Source organism: Branchiostoma belcheri, unplaced genomic scaffold, assembly GCF_001625305.1.
Source record: "Branchiostoma belcheri isolate BF01 breed outbred unplaced genomic scaffold, Haploidv18h27 scaffold442, whole genome shotgun sequence".
Lineage (NCBI taxonomy): Eukaryota > Metazoa > Chordata > Leptocardii > Amphioxiformes > Branchiostomatidae > Branchiostoma > Branchiostoma belcheri.
The window spans coordinates 4,415-12,516 of record NW_017804068.1 but is presented as its reverse complement, the minus strand read 5'-3'; the positions used below and the strand labels follow the sequence as shown (position 1 = coordinate 12,516).

The following is an 8,102-nucleotide window of genomic DNA, read 5'->3' as shown; positions in this document are numbered from 1 at the left end:
ACACACACACACACACACACACACACACACACACACACACACACACACACACACATACACGAACGCCTCTGAAAACATAACCTTCTTGGCGAAGGTAAACATAACCTTCTTGGCGAAGGTAATAATAATAACAAACACAGACTACTAACTCAATATCAGTCTGGATTTAGAAAACTGCATTCTTGTGAAACAGCCCTACACTCAGTGATTGAAGATTGGGTTCAATCGATTGATAATAAGGAGCAAACCGGGGTGGTTTTCTGTGATCTCTCACGAGCGTTTGACACTCTAGATCATGACATATTACTGCGGAAGTTGGAAATCTATGGTGTAAACGACATGGCTTGCAACTGGTTTAAGTCTTACTTGACAAGACGGCAGCAACGCACATGCCTGCATTCAGTACTATCCCCAGCAATTTACGTTACATGTGATGTTCCGCAGGGATCTATACTAGGTCCACTACTTTTCATTATGTATATCAATGATCTGCCAAATTGCACCCAGTCATGTCAAGTTGCCATGTACGCTGACGATACCATAATATACTTTTCAGCACGCAGTTTTCAAACAATTGAGCATACTATCCAAAGTGACTTAATCAAAGTCTCCGTTTTTCCGTCAACAAACTTTCAATAAACCCAACTAAATGCAAATCGATGCTGGTAGGCTCGTCAGGAATGAATGTTACAAACGCTACACTACATCTCAACCTAGATGGAACCATCCTTGAACAAGTAAACACATTTAAGTATCTAGGGGTTATTATTGACAACACACTGAAATGGAGTGAACATTTTCATCATATAAACAGGAAACTAGCACAGGTGATCGGGGTAATCAGACAGTTAGACGTTTCTAAACAGACAAGCCTTGCAAGCAATGTACACTAGCCTGTTCTTACCCCACATACATTACTGCAGTACAGTATGGGACCAGGGAGGGAAGGGTCACATGGACAAACTCCAGAAACTTCAAAATAAAGCAGGCCGCACAATCCTTGGCTGTAACAGATACACCGCTACTTCAGACATACTTAGCACACTTGCATGGTTACCAGTGAGTCCAATACATCGTAAAAACAAAGCTACACTTGTGTACAAAGCCCTCAATGGCATGGCCCCACCCTACCTTACTGCATTGTTCATGAAGTTATCTGACACACATACATACAGCACTCGCCTCAGGACACAAGGAGGACTCCAATTGCCTAAAGTTCAACTGGAGTACAGAAAGCGAACATTTTCGTATTCTGGGGCGACTCTCTGGAACAGCTTACCATCACACCTGAAAGCAGCCAATACACTCTCAACTTTCAAACAAACTTGAAGGTAAAAGACCCTGCTCAATGGTGGGTCGGTCATTTCATTCCATTTCGTTCCATTTCGCGCTTTCTGTTATTCTATGCTCTATTAAGTAGGAAAGGGTTAGTAGGAAGGTACAAGACGTGGCCCTGCTTAAAGGTGGGTCGGAAGAGAAAGAGTGCAGTCTTTGACCTGCTTTTCGTAGTGAGCCACTTAATACGCAGATGGCCTAGACAAATACAAGGGTTTCCCTGACTGTATTACAATAACGCAACACGAATCGCCTCATATGCTTCGTACACATTTCCCTCAGCATCATTACTTCTACAAAAACGCTTCGTTCGAATTGATGTGACAGTGCGTCGTGTTCTTTAATGGGACACTTGACCTGCTTTCGTGGTGAGCTACCAAACTAATACAATGGTTTATACAGGGGTGTTGTTCTGACTGTATTACAATAACGCAACATTGACCTTATGACTTGAGCTGGTGAGACCTTTCAATGAACACATCAAAGATGTGTAGGTATTCATGTTTGCCCTAAATATCATGCAACGTCAATACAATATCCTGTTAAGTTATTATTATTTTATGTATTTGGTCAAACGTCCCTGTTCCTTATGGTAAAATTTGCAATTACACAATAAATTGACCTTACCAAAATTTTCAACTGTACAACTCCAGTCTTTATGGTCTCATTCATGAGGTTTTTTGTTACATTGAAGCCCATATATTAATGCCTTTTTAACATGACCGCTTTCCTACAATACTTCTATTGCTATCGGTCATTCTATTCCGTGCATAATTACTCTACATCACATAAAAATTGCCAACGACTTCTATACCACAATTCCTTTTTAGGGCAATTACAAAATGCACATAGCGGCTCACCCAAAACAGGCCCCTCGCGCTGAAAACCGAAGACCGTACTACCCAAAACACTGGACTGTCCACGTCCACCCTCGCGCGCGGCTACCACCAATTACGTCCTAATCTCTTCAGTTACAAACAAGCTTTCACTTCATTCACGTTTTACATCTGTTGGGTTGGCTAAAAACAAACTTCTCACCAATTAAAACACACTTTATACGTTGACGTTTTGGCTTGGCACTCTTTTACGTGCCGAGTAATACATGAATGAGACCTTATCAAGGAATGAGCAATTCACAGCTTTCGTGACGTCACGATATGCAGATGACACACGTGAATCCGTGAGCAGTGAGCTAATTTGCAAAAAGTCTGTCCCCTTCTCTGTTGAGGGATGGTTGTAATGCCCTGTGCGGCTCTCGGAATCTAAGATTCTTGTCGAATGAGACTGTCTCTGTGGTAACATTGATTAATTTTTTTCTTCATTAAAGATATGAATGCAGCGACGATGGAAGAAGACAAGGAAACGTTTCGTCAGCGTCTGTTAATGATTTCCCAGCAAGTGAAAGATCAAGAGTCGACTATGAAGAAGATCGACAGCCTACTGAATGAACTTCTTGCACTACAAGAAAATGGCCGGAGAAACGCAGAGACAACAAACAAGGAAGTTCACTGCAGGCTCCAACGGCTAGCTTTTCAGTCGGAATCTGTAAGTACAAAAAAAAAAAAGAATTTAGAGACCTAATATCATCAAAGGTATTAGTCGCGACAGTGTTAACATGTGGTAATTACGAAAGACCAAATGTAAAGAGTTATACATCTGCGCGAACCCCCCCCCCTTCCATGCCAGCTTGAAACCCCTTTCATGCCTGCGCGCGAAACCCAGTGACATTAGATATAGTCGCCGTGGTCAGATGTCCCGGGAATTTTTACTTGATATTGAAAAAATAGTAAGGATAGTAAAAAGAACTACTGTAGTACCAGTAGTTATACTTTTTTTAAGCTTTGTTCCAACACAATAGGAAGAACTAGCCATAAATTTTCGGTTGATCTCGTTAACCTTCGTCAGATGAATGATGCACTCGTTGACGTTCCTGAAGTCGGAAGCGTGATTACGTCAGGAGTGCATCAAAAGTGGCGGGAAGACGGAATCTTCCACCGTCGCGGTTCAGGGAAGGTTGGTAGGCCCTTATGTAAACTGCCTCCTTCACACCCCTAACGAAGTAATCCTGAGAGTTATGGGGAAATCTTTCAGAGCAAATAAGTCCAGAAAGGAACAACATATTTCAATGATTTTTGGTATGTGGATCAGACAGAGATGTACATAATAGGATGTAAATTATGCGAATGAAGACTTAATTTACATAATTAATGAGGAAAATCTGTAATTCCAGTGTTTTACATCGTAGGACTTGTTCTTTCTGAAAACAATCAGTAACTCATATACTCTAAAAATACTCTAAACTTGAATCCCATAAAGTTGCATGACTAACCCTGTGGTACATGTATTACATTTCTATTCATACCCTTTAAATGCCTTGTATGGCTTTCCCTATGTTGATACCCCATTGTGGGTTCCTGTGGATTGATATTACAAGCAGTGAAGCTCTCAAGTTGCCAAACAATGTTTTCCATAAGATCCAAACAGTCATGAGTAACATTTTATCTAGCATTTCTTAAGGGGAGGGGATTAACCCTGACAAACCATCACATATCATTACTATAGGTGTATCATTCTACATATACATGTATTGATGTTTCTGATTTAAAAGCATTTATCTCTTTAACATAACAACATTGTCCAGGGCCCCACTGCAAAGCAGTGTTAATCACTGAGAGGGCTACCCTGGCTAAAGAAAGCAAAAATATAAAAAAAAAAATAAAGCATATCATAGATGGATATATACACTACTGTTCTACTTTACTGGGAAAAGATAATTAGTTTTATTCTTTTAGAATTTTACACAAGGCTTACAGTTGACTTGCCACCCTAAACAACATGGCTGACCAAATGTTTAACAAGTCCATTATTCTAGATCAAAAGTATGTAACTTTTCAATATCGTGGGATATGTTGGATTGATACATGTAGTATGTCTTCCATTTTACTTCGAAGGAAATCTTTTGCGTTTTGGTATTTTTTGCCTGTACTTTAGTTCAAGCCTGAATTCCCATAAACCATTGTGTTTCCTCACCCGTTTACTTACCACTATGCTACTTCACAAAAACGACCAGACTGCTTTTCCACGCCAAATCAGACTGGACTGAATTTCCAGCAACCCTCTTTTGGCGCAGACGCGTAAGCTTTTTTTGCAAAGACGACGCAGGTGTGTGCGCAGACAAGGAAACTTTTTGTGCAGACGTGGAAGGTGTTTGTGCAGACGTGGAAGGTGTTTGTGCAGACGTGGAAGGTGCACCGTGATTGTGCAGACGTGGAAGGTGCACCGTGATTGTGCAGACGTGGAAGTTTTTTTTTGCAGACTGTTGTGTTTTGTAGGTTAGTTTAGTTTAGTTAGTTTAGTCCCATACCCCCCTGTCCAACTAATGGTAGGTTCCAGTAAGAGGAGACTTGCCCAGATGGTAGAGTCAGATAAGACTGATAAGGACATTCTGAGAACGGAGCCCTGGTGTCAGGGTGTGCTGAATAAAAGCTCTGGAGCCGAGATCTTGCGTGTGTCCGACCATTTCTTGGAGTTCAAGTACGAACCTTTAACATTGGCGTTGTCGGCACTTCCAACCTGAGCGAGCAGCTGTGGAAATGTTGTTTCCCGCGCAGCTATGAAAAGCGTTTTCTGTAGGCATCGAAAGGGTGTTGCGCGCAGCTATGAAAGGGTTTTGCACAGGCATAGAGGGGGTCTCCTGCGAAGCTATGGGAGGGGTTTCACGCAGGCATGGAAGGGGCTTCACGCAGGCATGGAAGGGGTTTTGCACAGATGTTTATCTTTGTGGTATTTCGTAGGTAATAGCTAGCTGGGTTAGGGTTAAGGATTTATGATTAGGTTTAGGGTTAGGGTAGGTTTAGGGATAGTTTAGGGTTATGGTCAGGGTTAGAGTCTATGGTTAGTATTAGGGTTAGGGTTAAGGCTCTCGTTGGCTGCCCTCAGTGGTTAGTGGCCTAACGTTAATGTCAGCCTTTTTAGGTTTCGTCCATTGATAAATAAAATTCACCATTCGTTTGTGGACGTCCCCCGCAGTGTTCATGTTGGGGAAACCGTTGCTAGGGAGTCACTGGGCTGTTTACCCCTCAAAATAAAGCGCATACAATTCTTAGAAGTGACAATTTGAAAAAAAAAGTCTTTAGTACCTTTGAAATCCGTATCATGCTATTATGGCAATAGTTATTCAGAGAATATAACAACGATAATACTTTATACGGTTATATGAATGGCAAAAAAGGCTTACTTACGGGGGTATGTTTATTTCCTGATGACTTTGAGTGAGTTATCTTAGTGTAGATATGGAGGTATCTTATTTTGTTTGTAATGTTTGGGGTATTTTTACACGTGATTTTAGATGAAATGTAGATTTTGAGCTCGTTGATTATTATGTTTGATATAAAGGTTTGGCTTTTTTCAGTGAGTCTGCATGAAAGGGTTCGTTGTGTTGTTATTTACCTTCTTGCAGGGTTCAATGGGAAGAGTAAGAAGGAGTTTTACTGAGGCCGAGGGGAAGAAGAAAGTGCCATCAAGAGGACACTCTCGAAAAAGCAATTTCACAAAAGAGCAAAATAGTTTCATTGAATCACGAATGAAGAAAGAATGTTGGTCCACCAGCAAGCCTACTCTGACCAAAATTTGGGACGAAGGGCTGAATGTTAACTTGTGGGAATCAGGTCGCCATACATATTCAAACTTTCGTCAACGGTGTCGGAACATCCGTAAAAAAATGATTTAAAACTAGAGTTCCGCGATCTCATACCTACCAAGAGATAACCTTTATGACTGACGAATTGTAGGTTATTCTCACTAATTATGCAAATAGGTTTCTAATTTGCATGAATTGCATTGGTTGATCATATTCTCCACCCATGCTATTCTAGCATTTCCTCATAAATTATGCAAATAAGGTCAACATTTGCATAATTTATGTTTTATGATATTCACCTTCACTGAACTTTCAGTTACTCCTAGTATTAAATTCCTGGCAGTTACCAGTATAGACTTATAACTTTTTCTCATTAATTATGCAAATAAGGTCTTCATTTACATGATTAATATCTGTTTCTCTCGTTGTCAATTACATGTGTCACAAGGTTGAATAGTCCTATCACGGAATGCAGCTGATTTATAGAATTTCCTAATTTATTATGCAAATTGCATCCAGATTTGCATAATTGTTATATAGTTATGTCAAGCATCACTCAAGCTGCCTACATACCAAAAATTATGGCGATCCATCGACTGGTTCTACGCCCCTGCAGTTCCGGGGCAAGCTGCTAGAGAGCCCAAACTTATGTCACTTCATCCCTAGCCCACGAGCTATCTACCATCCCGAATTCGTGACCCTAGCATGTCCAGATCAGGCGAGATATTAAAACCAGAAGTTCAGCTGCAGTACCAAGGAAAGCCGCTAGGGGGCCCAAAATCTAAATATGTCTAGGTCTCATCAAGACCTACCCACCTACCAAATATCAAGACTATCCATCTAAGCCTTCTCGAGTTATCGTGGTGACACACAGACAAACAGACACACTAACGCATCTGAAAACATAACCTTTTATTCTTGACAAATTATGTATTAGATACATAGAATAAGCCCAACCTCTAAAGTTTGGAAATGTTTTAATGGTACTTATGTTCAAAATATGCAAGCGCTATTAACTGCTTCCTAATAAATTTTTCGTAAGTGTATTATTGTTGAAGTAAAGCATAAGTCAGTAGCCTGACCTTTTCTTCTGATCTTGTCTTTTGTCTTCTGATACCATCTTCTTGCTAAGGTGAATGCGAATAAAACAATAACAAAGCAGAATCTACACAATTTACATTGTTATAAATCATGTTGCTCCTTGCTACAGATTCGTTGTGGTTAGGTGATTAGGTAATTAGAAAAAATAATCTAGCAGAATTTGTATTTAGAAATTAAAATAAGAACCGACTACTTACTAATCAATACAATGTACGTCGATGAAGGTTAGACATCCAGGTAACAATGATATGCCAAAAAACAGTTACTCAAGCAACTGGATATGATTTTGAAAACGTCAGACGTCAGTCACTGACGAAAGCTAGTGGATACTAGCTGAAACGTCTGACGTTTTCAAAATCATATCCAGTTGCTTGAGTAACTGTTTTTTGGCATATCAATACAATGTACTTTGATTTTAGGAACTTTAGTAACTAATGTTAGACGACGACAGCTCTCAGTCGTTCCAACTATATTGGCTATCTACATTTTTTTAAAACTAATGGCTTGTCTGCTCATCATTGATAAGTTGCAATAAAACAACCGGCTAGTAAACTTGGCATCTGTGTAGGGCCTTTCCTCTCTGTGTGTACGGCTGTGTGTATTTTCGGATACTTAAGGTTAGCATATCCATCAAACCGAGGAACTCCCTTCCATCTGACACAGGGATAGCTTTCTAGCTGTCCTTTCAAATTAAAGTGTGACTCACTCTTCCTCGGGGACCCATTCTCTGTGCAAGTTTACATTTTTTACATTTGACTCTACGTATATGTATAAAGTTGGTAGGCGTTCATTTATTCTTTTCCCCTGGCAAGCCCTTAAATTAATAGCCCAGCAAGTTGGGCAGCCCTGGTAGTGTCACGTATGTACGTGTAGGGCAGACAGTACAATTACACTTTGTACATAGCCATATAAACTTATGCTTAAATACACTAAAATAAGGATTCATAAAAGTAATTTCACACATTTCAATCTCAAAAATGTTTCTGCATCATATCAGAAAGCCAGAAGGTTCTGCCTCCCAAATATA

General features: G+C 40.1%; 1 long non-coding RNA gene across 1 annotated transcript in view; it reads left to right on the top strand.

The window, feature by feature from the left end:
• Nucleotides 1-5,862, top strand: part of LOC109478625 — an 11,484-nt gene extending 5,622 nt beyond the window's left edge. The window contains exons 2-3 of the long non-coding RNA XR_002140739.1: nt 2,663-2,880; nt 5,795-5,862. This is a non-coding gene — a long non-coding RNA (uncharacterized LOC109478625). The remainder of the gene's footprint in view (nt 1-2,662; nt 2,881-5,794) is intronic.
• Nucleotides 5,863-8,102: the final 2,240 nt, after the last annotated feature.